The 19,980-nt window shown below is 41.6% G+C and overlaps 16 non-coding genes across 16 annotated transcripts; all 16 read left to right on the forward strand.

Moving 5' to 3' along the window:
* The first annotated feature begins 1,474 nt into the window (after nt 1–1,474).
* On the forward strand, nt 1,475–1,546 carry TRNAP-UGG (transfer RNA proline (anticodon UGG)). Its single transcript has one exon. It is a non-coding gene; the product is annotated as a tRNA-Pro (tRNA).
* Nucleotides 1,547–1,818: 272 nt separating this feature from the next.
* Nucleotides 1,819–1,891, forward strand: TRNAV-CAC (transfer RNA valine (anticodon CAC)). The gene has a single exon. It is a non-coding gene; the product is annotated as a tRNA-Val (tRNA).
* A 1,980-nt stretch (nt 1,892–3,871) lies between these two features.
* On the forward strand, nt 3,872–3,943 carry TRNAP-UGG (transfer RNA proline (anticodon UGG)). The gene has a single exon. It is a non-coding gene; the product is annotated as a tRNA-Pro (tRNA).
* Nucleotides 3,944–4,215: 272 nt separating this feature from the next.
* On the forward strand, nt 4,216–4,288 carry TRNAV-CAC (transfer RNA valine (anticodon CAC)). The gene has a single exon. It is a non-coding gene; the product is annotated as a tRNA-Val (tRNA).
* Nucleotides 4,289–6,268: 1,980 nt separating this feature from the next.
* On the forward strand, nt 6,269–6,340 carry TRNAP-UGG (transfer RNA proline (anticodon UGG)). The gene has a single exon. It is a non-coding gene; the product is annotated as a tRNA-Pro (tRNA).
* Nucleotides 6,341–6,612: 272 nt separating this feature from the next.
* Nucleotides 6,613–6,685, forward strand: TRNAV-CAC (transfer RNA valine (anticodon CAC)). Its single transcript has one exon. It is a non-coding gene; the product is annotated as a tRNA-Val (tRNA).
* Nucleotides 6,686–8,665: 1,980 nt separating this feature from the next.
* On the forward strand, nt 8,666–8,737 carry TRNAP-UGG (transfer RNA proline (anticodon UGG)). The gene has a single exon. It is a non-coding gene; the product is annotated as a tRNA-Pro (tRNA).
* Nucleotides 8,738–9,009: 272 nt separating this feature from the next.
* TRNAV-CAC (transfer RNA valine (anticodon CAC)) lies at nt 9,010–9,082 on the forward strand. The gene has a single exon. It is a non-coding gene; the product is annotated as a tRNA-Val (tRNA).
* Nucleotides 9,083–11,062: 1,980 nt separating this feature from the next.
* Nucleotides 11,063–11,134, forward strand: TRNAP-UGG (transfer RNA proline (anticodon UGG)). The gene has a single exon. It is a non-coding gene; the product is annotated as a tRNA-Pro (tRNA).
* A 272-nt stretch (nt 11,135–11,406) lies between these two features.
* Nucleotides 11,407–11,479, forward strand: TRNAV-CAC (transfer RNA valine (anticodon CAC)). Its single transcript has one exon. It is a non-coding gene; the product is annotated as a tRNA-Val (tRNA).
* Nucleotides 11,480–13,459: 1,980 nt separating this feature from the next.
* Nucleotides 13,460–13,531, forward strand: TRNAP-UGG (transfer RNA proline (anticodon UGG)). The gene has a single exon. It is a non-coding gene; the product is annotated as a tRNA-Pro (tRNA).
* Nucleotides 13,532–13,803: 272 nt separating this feature from the next.
* On the forward strand, nt 13,804–13,876 carry TRNAV-CAC (transfer RNA valine (anticodon CAC)). The gene has a single exon. It is a non-coding gene; the product is annotated as a tRNA-Val (tRNA).
* Nucleotides 13,877–15,856: 1,980 nt separating this feature from the next.
* TRNAP-UGG (transfer RNA proline (anticodon UGG)) lies at nt 15,857–15,928 on the forward strand. Its single transcript has one exon. It is a non-coding gene; the product is annotated as a tRNA-Pro (tRNA).
* A 272-nt stretch (nt 15,929–16,200) lies between these two features.
* On the forward strand, nt 16,201–16,273 carry TRNAV-CAC (transfer RNA valine (anticodon CAC)). The gene has a single exon. It is a non-coding gene; the product is annotated as a tRNA-Val (tRNA).
* Nucleotides 16,274–18,253: 1,980 nt separating this feature from the next.
* TRNAP-UGG (transfer RNA proline (anticodon UGG)) lies at nt 18,254–18,325 on the forward strand. The gene has a single exon. It is a non-coding gene; the product is annotated as a tRNA-Pro (tRNA).
* Nucleotides 18,326–18,597: 272 nt separating this feature from the next.
* On the forward strand, nt 18,598–18,670 carry TRNAV-CAC (transfer RNA valine (anticodon CAC)). Its single transcript has one exon. It is a non-coding gene; the product is annotated as a tRNA-Val (tRNA).
* Nucleotides 18,671–19,980: the final 1,310 nt, after the last annotated feature.

Below are 19,980 nucleotides of genomic sequence, written 5' to 3' on the forward strand. Positions count from 1 at the left end.
GACTATCTTACAGGCTGCATGTAATAAGTATCACATCAGGGCCCTTCTTCTACTCAATTCACAACTGTTCTATCACGACATAGATAAGAAAGCTGCATCTGCTTTTGTTGTGTAGTGGTAATCAGGTTTACCTGACGTGTGAAAGCCCCATGCTTTGAAAGTACACAGTAACAAAGAAACCGATGACTTTTATAAAAAGGTGTCATGTGTGTCTCTTACTTTGCACAAAAAGTGCCAGAGATGACTTCATTTGCAGTCACTTGAAAAGTAGGGATTCTCCAATAAATGGTAAATGGTTGAAACAAATCTGAAGAAATGCATGACATACCTGTGTGTGTGTGTGTATGCATGTATGTATATATAGGGAGAGAGAGAGCGTCAATATAAACAGACTTTATTTCAATCAAGCTGTCTTTTCTATCCTTCAGGAGCAGAATGTTCTGATCATCAGCGCTCCAGAATGTAGTGTTTTCTTGGCAAGCATCACATATTGTGATGTGTTAGCTAAAAGTTCCATATCCTAGAGACTGATATATTCCTCTGTACTTGTACCTTGGGGATTCATCAAAACCTGGCATCATAAGCAGCTTTCTACTGCCACAGACTGGACAGCGAAACAATTTAAAATATCCCAGAAAAAGAAAATAAGCATGCTTAATCAGAGCTTTCTGGACAGGAAGGACATTTGAGCAAGTGAGGAATAAGCACTGCTTTTGTTAATTTGCATAGGCAGAATAGAGACTTCTGGGAAAAGGCCGAAATTACAGTCACAGAAAATGGCTGCATCTATAGAGAACGCTAAGAAGTGTTGGCAGCTTTTCCTCTGACCCTGGCCACTTTTACAAGCAATCCTATGATAGTCAGCAGGACCCACCCTAAAAAGGAAGGGGCATCCACTTGGACCCTTTCCACCTTTTCTAAATCTCGCCTGATCGAGCCTGATTGAGCACTGATTGAGCAGATAAGCACATGTCATTCTCATTTCAGAAAGGTATTGGTTAGCTTGCTGCTAGCAGCTCAGTTATGTTATGATGTTAGAGGCTATGCAAGGAATGCTTTAGTCCAGCGATATGCAGTTTTTAATGCGCCTTGCATTCAGCAGGAAGATCTTTAGCTTGAATCTGTGGCCTAGGTATTCACCTTGGTATTTCTTTTGGCACAAAGTGAAGGAGTATTTAAGAGAAAATGCACAATGTGTTTCTTATGTTGTTATGAACAACTTGTTACTCTTTCTCATTAAGCTTCAGCCACTGAAGAAATATATAAATAAGGGCTGACTTCCTGTAAGACGTGTCCAAAGCTGGGACGGAATAAAAGGAGACACTTGTAAATGATAGTGCTATCGTTTGAGAAAGGGTAAGTTGAGACTGACTTTCATGCGTATTCACAGACCAAGCATCATAAAGATACCAGCATGATCTTCATTGCGGGCTTAGAGCCGGTATTAGCTTTTGAGAGGTAAGAGGATTTTGAGGGCTCGTTGGTCTAGGGGTATGATTCTCGCTTTGGGTGCGAGAGGTCCCGGGTTCAAATCCCGGACGAGCCCTTTTCTTGGTACTCTTTTCAAGTTGTTTTGAAGTTTGCGTTTCAAAACCAACATCAATTTTTTCTTTGCAGTAGTGGATAATTCTTTGCTAGAGTCTCATGCTTCAGCCCTGCCCAGTCTGAGCTAATACCAAACATCTGGTCTTGCATGGCATGTACGAGCGTTCAGCTAGGGATGTCGGGCAGGTTGCATGAAAGAAATCTAAAGCCAGAGGCCCATGGAATAGCCAGTTCGGAGCAGTTTCATTACAGAAAAATCAACTGTAGGTATCTGTTTCTGTAGTGTAGTGGTTATCACGTTCGCCTCACACGCGAAAGGTCCCCGGTTCGAAACCGGGCAGAAACAGTTGTTATATTGTGTTGGCTACAATGTTGATAGGTGCCGTTTTGCCATGGAATTGTCCAAGCCCTGAAGATTATTTCATGCAATCTCGTTCCAAGAAAGGGAATTCTCTCAAAACACTAAAGTAATCGGCGTGTGGATGTATCTGTTGGTTCTCAGACCTTGCTTTCAAAAGAGCCCTGCAATCGGTTCACTGCTCACCTAGAACAAGCATTAACATGGAGAATTGTTGGCACCAACAGGAATCTTATTTTAGTGGAGTGTTTCTGGCTTTGAGTGCAGAGGCCCTCGGCTCAATTCCAAGATGATCCTTCTCAGGGTGATGATACAAATGCATTGTCACCTTTACGTTTAATGTCAGAATCATTTATTTCCAGTTGGTGGTGTAAGAATGTTTGCAACAGTATGGCGATTTTTCCTAGCCATGCATGAATGAAAGCATATCACTCGCCTTTAGGTGTTTTTCTAATACATTGATATTTGCATCTTCCTTCCTAGCCTGCATGTTTGACTATCTTACAGGCTGCATGTAATAAGTATCACATCAGGGCCCTTCTTCTACTCAATTCACAACTGTTCTATCACGACATAGATAAGAAAGCTGCATCTGCTTTTGTTGTGTAGTGGTAATCAGGTTTACCTGACGTGTGAAAGCCCCATGCTTTGAAAGTACACAGTAACAAAGAAACCGATTACTTTTATAAAAAGGTGTCATGTGTGTCTCTTACTTTGCACAAAAAGTGCCAGAGATGACTTCATTTGCAGTCACTTGAAAAGTAGGGATTCTCCAATAAATGGTAAATGGTTGAAACAAATCTGAAGAAATGCATGACATACCTGTGTGTGTGTGTGTATGCATGTATGTATATATAGGGAGAGAGAGAGCGTCAATATAAACAGACTTTATTTCAATCAAGCTGTCTTTTCTATCCTTCAGGAGCAGAATGTTCTGATCATCAGCGCTCCAGAATGTAGTGTTTTCTTGGCAAGCATCACATATTGTGATGTGTTAGCTAAAAGTTCCATATCCTAGAGACTGATATATTCCTCTGTACTTGTACCTTGGGGATTCATCAAAACCTGGCATCATAAGCAGCTTTCTACTGCCACAGACTGGACAGCGAAACAATTTAAAATATCCCAGAAAAAGAAAATAAGCATGCTTAATCAGAGCTTTCTGGACAGGAAGGACATTTGAGCAAGTGAGGAATAAGCACTGCTTTTGTTAATTTGCATAGGCAGAATAGAGACTTCTGGGAAAAGGCCGAAATTACAGTCACAGAAAATGGCTGCATCTATAGAGAACGCTAAGAAGTGTTGGCAGCTTTTCCTCTGACCCTGGCCACTTTTACAAGCAATCCTATGATAGTCAGCAGGACCCACCCTAAAAAGGAAGGGGCATCCACTTGGACCCTTTCCACCTTTTCTAAATCTCGCCTGATCGAGCCTGATTGAGCACTGATTGAGCAGATAAGCACATGTCATTCTCATTTCAGAAAGGTATTGGTTAGCTTGCTGCTAGCAGCTCAGTTATGTTATGATGTTAGAGGCTATGCAAGGAATGCTTTAGTCCAGCGATATGCAGTTTTTAATGCGCCTTGCATTCAGCAGGAAGATCTTTAGCTTGAATCTGTGGCCTAGGTATTCACCTTGGTATTTCTTTTGGCACAAAGTGAAGGAGTATTTAAGAGAAAATGCACAATGTGTTTCTTATGTTGTTATGAACAACTTGTTACTCTTTCTCATTAAGCTTCAGCCACTGAAGAAATATATAAATAAGGGCTGACTTCCTGTAAGACGTGTCCAAAGCTGGGACGGAATAAAAGGAGACACTTGTAAATGATAGTGCTATCGTTTGAGAAAGGGTAAGTTGAGACTGACTTTCATGCGTATTCACAGACCAAGCATCATAAAGATACCAGCATGATCTTCATTGCGGGCTTAGAGCCGGTATTAGCTTTTGAGAGGTAAGAGGATTTTGAGGGCTCGTTGGTCTAGGGGTATGATTCTCGCTTTGGGTGCGAGAGGTCCCGGGTTCAAATCCCGGACGAGCCCTTTTCTTGGTACTCTTTTCAAGTTGTTTTGAAGTTTGCGTTTCAAAACCAACATCAATTTTTTCTTTGCAGTAGTGGATAATTCTTTGCTAGAGTCTCATGCTTCAGCCCTGCCCAGTCTGAGCTAATACCAAACATCTGGTCTTGCATGGCATGTACGAGCGTTCAGCTAGGGATGTCGGGCAGGTTGCATGAAAGAAATCTAAAGCCAGAGGCCCATGGAATAGCCAGTTCGGAGCAGTTTCATTACAGAAAAATCAACTGTAGGTATCTGTTTCTGTAGTGTAGTGGTTATCACGTTCGCCTCACACGCGAAAGGTCCCCGGTTCGAAACCGGGCAGAAACAGTTGTTATATTGTGTTGGCTACAATGTTGATAGGTGCCGTTTTGCCATGGAATTGTCCAAGCCCTGAAGATTATTTCATGCAATCTCGTTCCAAGAAAGGGAATTCTCTCAAAACACTAAAGTAATCGGCGTGTGGATGTATCTGTTGGTTCTCAGACCTTGCTTTCAAAAGAGCCCTGCAATCGGTTCACTGCTCACCTAGAACAAGCATTAACATGGAGAATTGTTGGCACCAACAGGAATCTTATTTTAGTGGAGTGTTTCTGGCTTTGAGTGCAGAGGCCCTCGGCTCAATTCCAAGATGATCCTTCTCAGGGTGATGATACAAATGCATTGTCACCTTTACGTTTAATGTCAGAATCATTTATTTCTAGTTGGTGGTGTAAGAATGTTTGCAACAGTATGGCGATTTTTCCTAGCCATGCATGAATGAAAGCATATCACTCGCCTTTAGGTGTTTTTCTAATACATTGATATTTGCATCTTCCTTCCTAGCCTGCATGTTTGACTATCTTACAGGCTGCATGTAATAAGTATCACATCAGGGCCCTTCTTCTACTCAATTCACAACTGTTCTATCACGACATAGATAAGAAAGCTGCATCTGCTTTTGTTGTGTAGTGGTAATCAGGTTTACCTGACGTGTGAAAGCCCCATGCTTTGAAAGTACACAGTAACAAAGAAACCGATGACTTTTATAAAAAGGTGTCATGTGTGTCTCTTACTTTGCACAAAAAGTGCCAGAGATGACTTCATTTGCAGTCACTTGAAAAGTAGGGATTCTCCAATAAATGGTAAATGGTTGAAACAAATCTGAAGAAATGCATGACATACCTGTGTGTGTGTGTGTATGCATGTATGTATATATAGGGAGAGAGAGAGCGTCAATATAAACAGACTTTATTTCAATCAAGCTGTCTTTTCTATCCTTCAGGAGCAGAATGTTCTGATCATCAGCGCTCCAGAATGTAGTGTTTTCTTGGCAAGCATCACATATTGTGATGTGTTAGCTAAAAGTTCCATATCCTAGAGACTGATATATTCCTCTGTACTTGTACCTTGGGGATTCATCAAAACCTGGCATCATAAGCAGCTTTCTACTGCCACAGACTGGACAGCGAAACAATTTAAAATATCCCAGAAAAAGAAAATAAGCATGCTTAATCAGAGCTTTCTGGACAGGAAGGACATTTGAGCAAGTGAGGAATAAGCACTGCTTTTGTTAATTTGCATAGGCAGAATAGAGACTTCTGGGAAAAGGCCGAAATTACAGTCACAGAAAATGGCTGCATCTATAGAGAACGCTAAGAAGTGTTGGCAGCTTTTCCTCTGACCCTGGCCACTTTTACAAGCAATCCTATGATAGTCAGCAGGACCCACCCTAAAAAGGAAGGGGCATCCACTTGGACCCTTTCCACCTTTTCTAAATCTCGCCTGATCGAGCCTGATTGAGCACTGATTGAGCAGATAAGCACATGTCATTCTCATTTCAGAAAGGTATTGGTTAGCTTGCTGCTAGCAGCTCAGTTATGTTATGATGTTAGAGGCTATGCAAGGAATGCTTTAGTCCAGCGATATGCAGTTTTTAATGCGCCTTGCATTCAGCAGGAAGATCTTTAGCTTGAATCTGTGGCCTAGGTATTCACCTTGGTATTTCTTTTGGCACAAAGTGAAGGAGTATTTAAGAGAAAATGCACAATGTGTTTCTTATGTTGTTATGAACAACTTGTTACTCTTTCTCATTAAGCTTCAGCCACTGAAGAAATATATAAATAAGGGCTGACTTCCTGTAAGACGTGTCCAAAGCTGGGACGGAATAAAAGGAGACACTTGTAAATGATAGTGCTATCGTTTGAGAAAGGGTAAGTTGAGACTGACTTTCATGCGTATTCACAGACCAAGCATCATAAAGATACCAGCATGATCTTCATTGCGGGCTTAGAGCCGGTATTAGCTTTTGAGAGGTAAGAGGATTTTGAGGGCTCGTTGGTCTAGGGGTATGATTCTCGCTTTGGGTGCGAGAGGTCCCGGGTTCAAATCCCGGACGAGCCCTTTTCTTGGTACTCTTTTCAAGTTGTTTTGAAGTTTGCGTTTCAAAACCAACATCAATTTTTTCTTTGCAGTAGTGGATAATTCTTTGCTAGAGTCTCATGCTTCAGCCCTGCCCAGTCTGAGCTAATACCAAACATCTGGTCTTGCATGGCATGTACGAGCGTTCAGCTAGGGATGTCGGGCAGGTTGCATGAAAGAAATCTAAAGCCAGAGGCCCATGGAATAGCCAGTTCGGAGCAGTTTCATTACAGAAAAATCAACTGTAGGTATCTGTTTCTGTAGTGTAGTGGTTATCACGTTCGCCTCACACGCGAAAGGTCCCCGGTTCGAAACCGGGCAGAAACAGTTGTTATATTGTGTTGGCTACAATGTTGATAGGTGCCGTTTTGCCATGGAATTGTCCAAGCCCTGAAGATTATTTCATGCAATCTCGTTCCAAGAAAGGGAATTCTCTCAAAACACTAAAGTAATCGGCGTGTGGATGTATCTGTTGGTTCTCAGACCTTGCTTTCAAAAGAGCCCTGCAATCGGTTCACTGCTCACCTAGAACAAGCATTAACATGGAGAATTGTTGGCACCAACAGGAATCTTATTTTAGTGGAGTGTTTCTGGCTTTGAGTGCAGAGGCCCTCGGCTCAATTCCAAGATGATCCTTCTCAGGGTGATGATACAAATGCATTGTCACCTTTACGTTTAATGTCAGAATCATTTATTTCCAGTTGGTGGTGTAAGAATGTTTGCAACAGTATGGCGATTTTTCCTAGCCATGCATGAATGAAAGCATATCACTCGCCTTTAGGTGTTTTTCTAATACATTGATATTTGCATCTTCCTTCCTAGCCTGCATGTTTGACTATCTTACAGGCTGCATGTAATAAGTATCACATCAGGGCCCTTCTTCTACTCAATTCACAACTGTTCTATCACGACATAGATAAGAAAGCTGCATCTGCTTTTGTTGTGTAGTGGTAATCAGGTTTACCTGACGTGTGAAAGCCCCATGCTTTGAAAGTACACAGTAACAAAGAAACCGATGACTTTTATAAAAAGGTGTCATGTGTGTCTCTTACTTTGCACAAAAAGTGCCAGAGATGACTTCATTTGCAGTCACTTGAAAAGTAGGGATTCTCCAATAAATGGTAAATGGTTGAAACAAATCTGAAGAAATGCATGACATACCTGTGTGTGTGTGTGTATGCATGTATGTATATATAGGGAGAGAGAGAGCGTCAATATAAACAGACTTTATTTCAATCAAGCTGTCTTTTCTATCCTTCAGGAGCAGAATGTTCTGATCATCAGCGCTCCAGAATGTAGTGTTTTCTTGGCAAGCATCACATATTGTGATGTGTTAGCTAAAAGTTCCATATCCTAGAGACTGATATATTCCTCTGTACTTGTACCTTGGGGATTCATCAAAACCTGGCATCATAAGCAGCTTTCTACTGCCACAGACTGGACAGCGAAACAATTTAAAATATCCCAGAAAAAGAAAATAAGCATGCTTAATCAGAGCTTTCTGGACAGGAAGGACATTTGAGCAAGTGAGGAATAAGCACTGCTTTTGTTAATTTGCATAGGCAGAATAGAGACTTCTGGGAAAAGGCCGAAATTACAGTCACAGAAAATGGCTGCATCTATAGAGAACGCTAAGAAGTGTTGGCAGCTTTTCCTCTGACCCTGGCCACTTTTACAAGCAATCCTATGATAGTCAGCAGGACCCACCCTAAAAAGGAAGGGGCATCCACTTGGACCCTTTCCACCTTTTCTAAATCTCGCCTGATCGAGCCTGATTGAGCACTGATTGAGCAGATAAGCACATGTCATTCTCATTTCAGAAAGGTATTGGTTAGCTTGCTGCTAGCAGCTCAGTTATGTTATGATGTTAGAGGCTATGCAAGGAATGCTTTAGTCCAGCGATATGCAGTTTTTAATGCGCCTTGCATTCAGCAGGAAGATCTTTAGCTTGAATCTGTGGCCTAGGTATTCACCTTGGTATTTCTTTTGGCACAAAGTGAAGGAGTATTTAAGAGAAAATGCACAATGTGTTTCTTATGTTGTTATGAACAACTTGTTACTCTTTCTCATTAAGCTTCAGCCACTGAAGAAATATATAAATAAGGGCTGACTTCCTGTAAGACGTGTCCAAAGCTGGGACGGAATAAAAGGAGACACTTGTAAATGATAGTGCTATCGTTTGAGAAAGGGTAAGTTGAGACTGACTTTCATGCGTATTCACAGACCAAGCATCATAAAGATACCAGCATGATCTTCATTGCGGGCTTAGAGCCGGTATTAGCTTTTGAGAGGTAAGAGGATTTTGAGGGCTCGTTGGTCTAGGGGTATGATTCTCGCTTTGGGTGCGAGAGGTCCCGGGTTCAAATCCCGGACGAGCCCTTTTCTTGGTACTCTTTTCAAGTTGTTTTGAAGTTTGCGTTTCAAAACCAACATCAATTTTTTCTTTGCAGTAGTGGATAATTCTTTGCTAGAGTCTCATGCTTCAGCCCTGCCCAGTCTGAGCTAATACCAAACATCTGGTCTTGCATGGCATGTACGAGCGTTCAGCTAGGGATGTCGGGCAGGTTGCATGAAAGAAATCTAAAGCCAGAGGCCCATGGAATAGCCAGTTCGGAGCAGTTTCATTACAGAAAAATCAACTGTAGGTATCTGTTTCTGTAGTGTAGTGGTTATCACGTTCGCCTCACACGCGAAAGGTCCCCGGTTCGAAACCGGGCAGAAACAGTTGTTATATTGTGTTGGCTACAATGTTGATAGGTGCCGTTTTGCCATGGAATTGTCCAAGCCCTGAAGATTATTTCATGCAATCTCGTTCCAAGAAAGGGAATTCTCTCAAAACACTAAAGTAATCGGCGTGTGGATGTATCTGTTGGTTCTCAGACCTTGCTTTCAAAAGAGCCCTGCAATCGGTTCACTGCTCACCTAGAACAAGCATTAACATGGAGAATTGTTGGCACCAACAGGAATCTTATTTTAGTGGAGTGTTTCTGGCTTTGAGTGCAGAGGCCCTCGGCTCAATTCCAAGATGATCCTTCTCAGGGTGATGATACAAATGCATTGTCACCTTTACGTTTAATGTCAGAATCATTTATTTCTAGTTGGTGGTGTAAGAATGTTTGCAACAGTATGGCGATTTTTCCTAGCCATGCATGAATGAAAGCATATCACTCGCCTTTAGGTGTTTTTCTAATACATTGATATTTGCATCTTCCTTCCTAGCCTGCATGTTTGACTATCTTACAGGCTGCATGTAATAAGTATCACATCAGGGCCCTTCTTCTACTCAATTCACAACTGTTCTATCACGACATAGATAAGAAAGCTGCATCTGCTTTTGTTGTGTAGTGGTAATCAGGTTTACCTGACGTGTGAAAGCCCCATGCTTTGAAAGTACACAGTAACAAAGAAACCGATGACTTTTATAAAAAGGTGTCATGTGTGTCTCTTACTTTGCACAAAAAGTGCCAGAGATGACTTCATTTGCAGTCACTTGAAAAGTAGGGATTCTCCAATAAATGGTAAATGGTTGAAACAAATCTGAAGAAATGCATGACATACCTGTGTGTGTGTGTGTATGCATGTATGTATATATAGGGAGAGAGAGAGCGTCAATATAAACAGACTTTATTTCAATCAAGCTGTCTTTTCTATCCTTCAGGAGCAGAATGTTCTGATCATCAGCGCTCCAGAATGTAGTGTTTTCTTGGCAAGCATCACATATTGTGATGTGTTAGCTAAAAGTTCCATATCCTAGAGACTGATATATTCCTCTGTACTTGTACCTTGGGGATTCATCAAAACCTGGCATCATAAGCAGCTTTCTACTGCCACAGACTGGACAGCGAAACAATTTAAAATATCCCAGAAAAAGAAAATAAGCATGCTTAATCAGAGCTTTCTGGACAGGAAGGACATTTGAGCAAGTGAGGAATAAGCACTGCTTTTGTTAATTTGCATAGGCAGAATAGAGACTTCTGGGAAAAGGCCGAAATTACAGTCACAGAAAATGGCTGCATCTATAGAGAACGCTAAGAAGTGTTGGCAGCTTTTCCTCTGACCCTGGCCACTTTTACAAGCAATCCTATGATAGTCAGCAGGACCCACCCTAAAAAGGAAGGGGCATCCACTTGGACCCTTTCCACCTTTTCTAAATCTCGCCTGATCGAGCCTGATTGAGCACTGATTGAGCAGATAAGCACATGTCATTCTCATTTCAGAAAGGTATTGGTTAGCTTGCTGCTAGCAGCTCAGTTATGTTATGATGTTAGAGGCTATGCAAGGAATGCTTTAGTCCAGCGATATGCAGTTTTTAATGCGCCTTGCATTCAGCAGGAAGATCTTTAGCTTGAATCTGTGGCCTAGGTATTCACCTTGGTATTTCTTTTGGCACAAAGTGAAGGAGTATTTAAGAGAAAATGCACAATGTGTTTCTTATGTTGTTATGAACAACTTGTTACTCTTTCTCATTAAGCTTCAGCCACTGAAGAAATATATAAATAAGGGCTGACTTCCTGTAAGACGTGTCCAAAGCTGGGACGGAATAAAAGGAGACACTTGTAAATGATAGTGCTATCGTTTGAGAAAGGGTAAGTTGAGACTGACTTTCATGCGTATTCACAGACCAAGCATCATAAAGATACCAGCATGATCTTCATTGCGGGCTTAGAGCCGGTATTAGCTTTTGAGAGGTAAGAGGATTTTGAGGGCTCGTTGGTCTAGGGGTATGATTCTCGCTTTGGGTGCGAGAGGTCCCGGGTTCAAATCCCGGACGAGCCCTTTTCTTGGTACTCTTTTCAAGTTGTTTTGAAGTTTGCGTTTCAAAACCAACATCAATTTTTTCTTTGCAGTAGTGGATAATTCTTTGCTAGAGTCTCATGCTTCAGCCCTGCCCAGTCTGAGCTAATACCAAACATCTGGTCTTGCATGGCATGTACGAGCGTTCAGCTAGGGATGTCGGGCAGGTTGCATGAAAGAAATCTAAAGCCAGAGGCCCATGGAATAGCCAGTTCGGAGCAGTTTCATTACAGAAAAATCAACTGTAGGTATCTGTTTCTGTAGTGTAGTGGTTATCACGTTCGCCTCACACGCGAAAGGTCCCCGGTTCGAAACCGGGCAGAAACAGTTGTTATATTGTGTTGGCTACAATGTTGATAGGTGCCGTTTTGCCATGGAATTGTCCAAGCCCTGAAGATTATTTCATGCAATCTCGTTCCAAGAAAGGGAATTCTCTCAAAACACTAAAGTAATCGGCGTGTGGATGTATCTGTTGGTTCTCAGACCTTGCTTTCAAAAGAGCCCTGCAATCGGTTCACTGCTCACCTAGAACAAGCATTAACATGGAGAATTGTTGGCACCAACAGGAATCTTATTTTAGTGGAGTGTTTCTGGCTTTGAGTGCAGAGGCCCTCGGCTCAATTCCAAGATGATCCTTCTCAGGGTGATGATACAAATGCATTGTCACCTTTACGTTTAATGTCAGAATCATTTATTTCCAGTTGGTGGTGTAAGAATGTTTGCAACAGTATGGCGATTTTTCCTAGCCATGCATGAATGAAAGCATATCACTCGCCTTTAGGTGTTTTTCTAATACATTGATATTTGCATCTTCCTTCCTAGCCTGCATGTTTGACTATCTTACAGGCTGCATGTAATAAGTATCACATCAGGGCCCTTCTTCTACTCAATTCACAACTGTTCTATCACGACATAGATAAGAAAGCTGCATCTGCTTTTGTTGTGTAGTGGTAATCAGGTTTACCTGACGTGTGAAAGCCCCATGCTTTGAAAGTACACAGTAACAAAGAAACCGATGACTTTTATAAAAAGGTGTCATGTGTGTCTCTTACTTTGCACAAAAAGTGCCAGAGATGACTTCATTTGCAGTCACTTGAAAAGTAGGGATTCTCCAATAAATGGTAAATGGTTGAAACAAATCTGAAGAAATGCATGACATACCTGTGTGTGTGTGTGTATGCATGTATGTATATATAGGGAGAGAGAGAGCGTCAATATAAACAGACTTTATTTCAATCAAGCTGTCTTTTCTATCCTTCAGGAGCAGAATGTTCTGATCATCAGCGCTCCAGAATGTAGTGTTTTCTTGGCAAGCATCACATATTGTGATGTGTTAGCTAAAAGTTCCATATCCTAGAGACTGATATATTCCTCTGTACTTGTACCTTGGGGATTCATCAAAACCTGGCATCATAAGCAGCTTTCTACTGCCACAGACTGGACAGCGAAACAATTTAAAATATCCCAGAAAAAGAAAATAAGCATGCTTAATCAGAGCTTTCTGGACAGGAAGGACATTTGAGCAAGTGAGGAATAAGCACTGCTTTTGTTAATTTGCATAGGCAGAATAGAGACTTCTGGGAAAAGGCCGAAATTACAGTCACAGAAAATGGCTGCATCTATAGAGAACGCTAAGAAGTGTTGGCAGCTTTTCCTCTGACCCTGGCCACTTTTACAAGCAATCCTATGATAGTCAGCAGGACCCACCCTAAAAAGGAAGGGGCATCCACTTGGACCCTTTCCACCTTTTCTAAATCTCGCCTGATCGAGCCTGATTGAGCACTGATTGAGCAGATAAGCACATGTCATTCTCATTTCAGAAAGGTATTGGTTAGCTTGCTGCTAGCAGCTCAGTTATGTTATGATGTTAGAGGCTATGCAAGGAATGCTTTAGTCCAGCGATATGCAGTTTTTAATGCGCCTTGCATTCAGCAGGAAGATCTTTAGCTTGAATCTGTGGCCTAGGTATTCACCTTGGTATTTCTTTTGGCACAAAGTGAAGGAGTATTTAAGAGAAAATGCACAATGTGTTTCTTATGTTGTTATGAACAACTTGTTACTCTTTCTCATTAAGCTTCAGCCACTGAAGAAATATATAAATAAGGGCTGACTTCCTGTAAGACGTGTCCAAAGCTGGGACGGAATAAAAGGAGACACTTGTAAATGATAGTGCTATCGTTTGAGAAAGGGTAAGTTGAGACTGACTTTCATGCGTATTCACAGACCAAGCATCATAAAGATACCAGCATGATCTTCATTGCGGGCTTAGAGCCGGTATTAGCTTTTGAGAGGTAAGAGGATTTTGAGGGCTCGTTGGTCTAGGGGTATGATTCTCGCTTTGGGTGCGAGAGGTCCCGGGTTCAAATCCCGGACGAGCCCTTTTCTTGGTACTCTTTTCAAGTTGTTTTGAAGTTTGCGTTTCAAAACCAACATCAATTTTTTCTTTGCAGTAGTGGATAATTCTTTGCTAGAGTCTCATGCTTCAGCCCTGCCCAGTCTGAGCTAATACCAAACATCTGGTCTTGCATGGCATGTACGAGCGTTCAGCTAGGGATGTCGGGCAGGTTGCATGAAAGAAATCTAAAGCCAGAGGCCCATGGAATAGCCAGTTCGGAGCAGTTTCATTACAGAAAAATCAACTGTAGGTATCTGTTTCTGTAGTGTAGTGGTTATCACGTTCGCCTCACACGCGAAAGGTCCCCGGTTCGAAACCGGGCAGAAACAGTTGTTATATTGTGTTGGCTACAATGTTGATAGGTGCCGTTTTGCCATGGAATTGTCCAAGCCCTGAAGATTATTTCATGCAATCTCGTTCCAAGAAAGGGAATTCTCTCAAAACACTAAAGTAATCGGCGTGTGGATGTATCTGTTGGTTCTCAGACCTTGCTTTCAAAAGAGCCCTGCAATCGGTTCACTGCTCACCTAGAACAAGCATTAACATGGAGAATTGTTGGCACCAACAGGAATCTTATTTTAGTGGAGTGTTTCTGGCTTTGAGTGCAGAGGCCCTCGGCTCAATTCCAAGATGATCCTTCTCAGGGTGATGATACAAATGCATTGTCACCTTTACGTTTAATGTCAGAATCATTTATTTCCAGTTGGTGGTGTAAGAATGTTTGCAACAGTATGGCGATTTTTCCTAGCCATGCATGAATGAAAGCATATCACTCGCCTTTAGGTGTTTTTCTAATACATTGATATTTGCATCTTCCTTCCTAGCCTGCATGTTTGACTATCTTACAGGCTGCATGTAATAAGTATCACATCAGGGCCCTTCTTCTACTCAATTCACAACTGTTCTATCACGACATAGATAAGAAAGCTGCATCTGCTTTTGTTGTGTAGTGGTAATCAGGTTTACCTGACGTGTGAAAGCCCCATGCTTTGAAAGTACACAGTAACAAAGAAACCGATGACTTTTATAAAAAGGTGTCATGTGTGTCTCTTACTTTGCACAAAAAGTGCCAGAGATGACTTCATTTGCAGTCACTTGAAAAGTAGGGATTCTCCAATAAATGGTAAATGGTTGAAACAAATCTGAAGAAATGCATGACATACCTGTGTGTGTGTGTGTATGCATGTATGTATATATAGGGAGAGAGAGAGCGTCAATATAAACAGACTTTATTTCAATCAAGCTGTCTTTTCTATCCTTCAGGAGCAGAATGTTCTGATCATCAGCGCTCCAGAATGTAGTGTTTTCTTGGCAAGCATCACATATTGTGATGTGTTAGCTAAAAGTTCCATATCCTAGAGACTGATATATTCCTCTGTACTTGTACCTTGGGGATTCATCAAAACCTGGCATCATAAGCAGCTTTCTACTGCCACAGACTGGACAGCGAAACAATTTAAAATATCCCAGAAAAAGAAAATAAGCATGCTTAATCAGAGCTTTCTGGACAGGAAGGACATTTGAGCAAGTGAGGAATAAGCACTGCTTTTGTTAATTTGCATAGGCAGAATAGAGACTTCTGGGAAAAGGCCGAAATTACAGTCACAGAAAATGGCTGCATCTATAGAGAACGCTAAGAAGTGTTGGCAGCTTTTCCTCTGACCCTGGCCACTTTTACAAGCAATCCTATGATAGTCAGCAGGACCCACCCTAAAAAGGAAGGGGCATCCACTTGGACCCTTTCCACCTTTTCTAAATCTCGCCTGATCGAGCCTGATTGAGCACTGATTGAGCAGATAAGCACATGTCATTCTCATTTCAGAAAGGTATTGGTTAGCTTGCTGCTAGCAGCTCAGTTATGTTATGATGTTAGAGGCTATGCAAGGAATGCTTTAGTCCAGCGATATGCAGTTTTTAATGCGCCTTGCATTCAGCAGGAAGATCTTTAGCTTGAATCTGTGGCCTAGGTATTCACCTTGGTATTTCTTTTGGCACAAAGTGAAGGAGTATTTAAGAGAAAATGCACAATGTGTTTCTTATGTTGTTATGAACAACTTGTTACTCTTTCTCATTAAGCTTCAGCCACTGAAGAAATATATAAATAAGGGCTGACTTCCTGTAAGACGTGTCCAAAGCTGGGACGGAATAAAAGGAGACACTTGTAAATGATAGTGCTATCGTTTGAGAAAGGGTAAGTTGAGACTGACTTTCATGCGTATTCACAGACCAAGCATCATAAAGATACCAGCATGATCTTCATTGCGGGCTTAGAGCCGGTATTAGCTTTTGAGAGGTAAGAGGATTTTGAGGGCTCGTTGGTCTAGGGGTATGATTCTCGCTTTGGGTGCGAGAGGTCCCGGGTTCAAATCCCGGACGAGCCCTTTTCTTGGTACTCTTTTCAAGTTGTTTTGAAGTTTGCGTTTCAAAACCAACATCAATTTTTTCTTTGCAGTAGTGGATAATTCTTTGCTAGAGTCTCATGCTTCAGCCCTGCCCAGTCTGAGCTAATACCAAACATCTGGTCTTGCATGGCATGTACGAGCGTTCAGCTAGGGATGTCGGGCAGGTTGCATGAAAGAAATCTAAAGCCAGAGGCCCATGGAATAGCCAGTTCGGAGCAGTTTCATTACAGAAAAATCAACTGTAGGTATCTGTTTCTGTAGTGTAGTGGTTATCACGTTCGCCTCACACGCGAAAGGTCCCCGGTTCGAAACCGGGCAGAAACAGTTGTTATATTGTGTTGGCTACAATGTTGATAGGTGCCGTTTTGCCATGGAATTGTCCAAGCCCTGAAGATTATTTCATGCAATCTCGTTCCAAGAAAGGGAATTCTCTCAAAACACTAAAGTAATCGGCGTGTGGATGTATCTGTTGGTTCTCAGACCTTGCTTTCAAAAGAGCCCTGCAATCGGTTCACTGCTCACCTAGAACAAGCATTAACATGGAGAATTGTTGGCACCAACAGGAATCTTATTTTAGTGGAGTGTTTCTGGCTTTGAGTGCAGAGGCCCTCGGCTCAATTCCAAGATGATCCTTCTCAGGGTGATGATACAAATGCATTGTCACCTTTACGTTTAATGTCAGAATCATTTATTTCCAGTTGGTGGTGTAAGAATGTTTGCAACAGTATGGCGATTTTTCCTAGCCATGCATGAATGAAAGCATATCACTCGCCTTTAGGTGTTTTTCTAATACATTGATATTTGCATCTTCCTTCCTAGCCTGCATGTTTGACTATCTTACAGGCTGCATGTAATAAGTATCACATCAGGGCCCTTCTTCTACTCAATTCACAACTGTTCTATCACGACATAGATAAGAAAGCTGCATCTGCTTTTGTTGTGTAGTGGTAATCAGGTTTACCTGACGTGTGAAAGCCCCATGCTTTGAAAGTACACAGTAACAAAGAAACCGATGACTTTTATAAAAAGGTGTCATGTGTGTCTCTTACTTTGCACAAAAAGTGCCAGAGATGACTTCATTTGCAGTCACTTGAAAAGTAGGGATTCTCCAATAAATGGTAAATGGTTGAAACAAATCTGAAGAAATGCATGACATACCTGTGTGTGTGTGTGTATGCATGTATGTATATATAGGGAGAGAGAGAGCGTCAATATAAACAGACTTTATTTCAATCAAGCTGTCTTTTCTATCCTTCAGGAGCAGAATGTTCTGATCATCAGCGCTCCAGAATGTAGTGTTTTCTTGGCAAGCATCACATATTGTGATGTGTTAGCTAAAAGTTCCATATCCTAGAGACTGATATATTCCTCTGTACTTGTACCTTGGGGATTCATCAAAACCTGGCATCATAAGCAGCTTTCTACTGCCACAGACTGGACAGCGAAACAATTTAAAATATCCCAGAAAAAGAAAATAAGCATGCTTAATCAGAGCTTTCTGGACAGGAAGGACATTTGAGCAAGTGAGGAATAAGCACTGCTTTTGTTAATTTGCATAGGCAGAATAGAGACTTCTGGGAAAAGGCCGAAATTACAGTCACAGAAAATGGCTGCATCTATAGAGAACGCTAAGAAGTGTTGGCAGCTTTTCCTCTGACCCTGGCCACTTTTACAAGCAATCCTATGATAGTCAGCAGGACCCACCCTAAAAAGGAAGGGGCATCCACTTGGACCCTTTCCACCTTTTCTAAATCTCGCCTGATCGAGCCTGATTGAGCACTGATTGAGCAGATAAGCACATGTCATTCTCATTTCAGAAAGGTATTGGTTAGCTTGCTGCTAGCAGCTCAGTTATGTTATGATGTTAGAGGCTATGCAAGGAATGCTTTAGTCCAGCGATATGCAGTTTTTAATGCGCCTTGCATTCAGCAGGAAGATCTTTAGCTTGAATCTGTGGCCTAGGTATTCACCTTGGTATTTCTTTTGGCACAAAGTGAAGGAGTATTTAAGAGAAAATGCACAATGTGTTTCTTATGTTGTTATGAACAACTTGTTACTCTTTCTCATTAAGCTTCAGCCACTGAAGAAATATATAAATAAGGGCTGACTTCCTGTAAGACGTGTCCAAAGCTGGGACGGAATAAAAGGAGACACTTGTAAATGATAGTGCTATCGTTTGAGAAAGGGTAAGTTGAGACTGACTTTCATGCGTATTCACAGACCAAGCATCATAAAGATACCAGCATGATCTTCATTGCGGGCTTAGAGCCGGTATTAGCTTTTGAGAGGTAAGAGGATTTTGAGGGCTCGTTGGTCTAGGGGTATGATTCTCGCTTTGGGTGCGAGAGGTCCCGGGTTCAAATCCCGGACGAGCCCTTTTCTTGGTACTCTTTTCAAGTTGTTTTGAAGTTTGCGTTTCAAAACCAACATCAATTTTTTCTTTGCAGTAGTGGATAATTCTTTGCTAGAGTCTCATGCTTCAGCCCTGCCCAGTCTGAGCTAATACCAAACATCTGGTCTTGCATGGCATGTACGAGCGTTCAGCTAGGGATGTCGGGCAGGTTGCATGAAAGAAATCTAAAGCCAGAGGCCCATGGAATAGCCAGTTCGGAGCAGTTTCATTACAGAAAAATCAACTGTAGGTATCTGTTTCTGTAGTGTAGTGGTTATCACGTTCGCCTCACACGCGAAAGGTCCCCGGTTCGAAACCGGGCAGAAACAGTTGTTATATTGTGTTGGCTACAATGTTGATAGGTGCCGTTTTGCCATGGAATTGTCCAAGCCCTGAAGATTATTTCATGCAATCTCGTTCCAAGAAAGGGAATTCTCTCAAAACACTAAAGTAATCGGCGTGTGGATGTATCTGTTGGTTCTCAGACCTTGCTTTCAAAAGAGCCCTGCAATCGGTTCACTGCTCACCTAGAACAAGCATTAACATGGAGAATTGTTGGCACCAACAGGAATCTTATTTTAGTGGAGTGTTTCTGGCTTTGAGTGCAGAGGCCCTCGGCTCAATTCCAAGATGATCCTTCTCAGGGTGATGATACAAATGCATTGTCACCTTTACGTTTAATGTCAGAATCATTTATTTCTAGTTGGTGGTGTAAGAATGTTTGCAACAGTATGGCGATTTTTCCTAGCCATGCATGAATGAAAGCATATCACTCGCCTTTAGGTGTTTTTCTAATACATTGATATTTGCATCTTCCTTCCTAGCCTGCATGTTTGACTATCTTACAGGCTGCATGTAATAAGTATCACATCAGGGCCCTTCTTCTACTCAATTCACAACTGTTCTATCACGACATAGATAAGAAAGCTGCATCTGCTTTTGTTGTGTAGTGGTAATCAGGTTTACCTGACGTGTGAAAGCCCCATGCTTTGAAAGTACACAGTAACAAAGAAACCGATGACTTTTATAAAAAGGTGTCATGTGTGTCTCTTACTTTGCACAAAAAGTGCCAGAGATGACTTCATTTGCAGTCACTTGAAAAGTAGGGATTCTCCAATAAATGGTAAATGGTTGAAACAAATCTGAAGAAATGCATGACATACCTGTGTGTGTGTGTGTATGCATGTATGTATATATAGGGAGAGAGAGAGCGTCAATATAAACAGACTTTATTTCAATCAAGCTGTCTTTTCTATCCTTCAGGAGCAGAATGTTCTGATCATCAGCGCTCCAGAATGTAGTGTTTTCTTGGCAAGCATCACATATTGTGATGTGTTAGCTAAAAGTTCCATATCCTAGAGACTGATATATTCCTCTGTACTTGTACCTTGGGGATTCATCAAAACCTGGCATCATAAGCAGCTTTCTACTGCCACAGACTGGACAGCGAAACAATTTAAAATATCCCAGAAAAAGAAAATAAGCATGCTTAATCAGAGCTTTCTGGACAGGAAGGACATTTGAGCAAGTGAGGAATAAGCACTGCTTTTGTTAATTTGCATAGGCAGAATAGAGACTTCTGGGAAAAGGCCGAAATTACAGTCACAGAAAATGGCTGCATCTATAGAGAACGCTAAGA

Source organism: Triturus cristatus, chromosome 8 (genome assembly GCF_964204655.1).
Source record: "Triturus cristatus chromosome 8, aTriCri1.1, whole genome shotgun sequence".
Classification (NCBI taxonomy): Eukaryota; Metazoa; Chordata; class Amphibia; order Caudata; family Salamandridae; genus Triturus; species Triturus cristatus.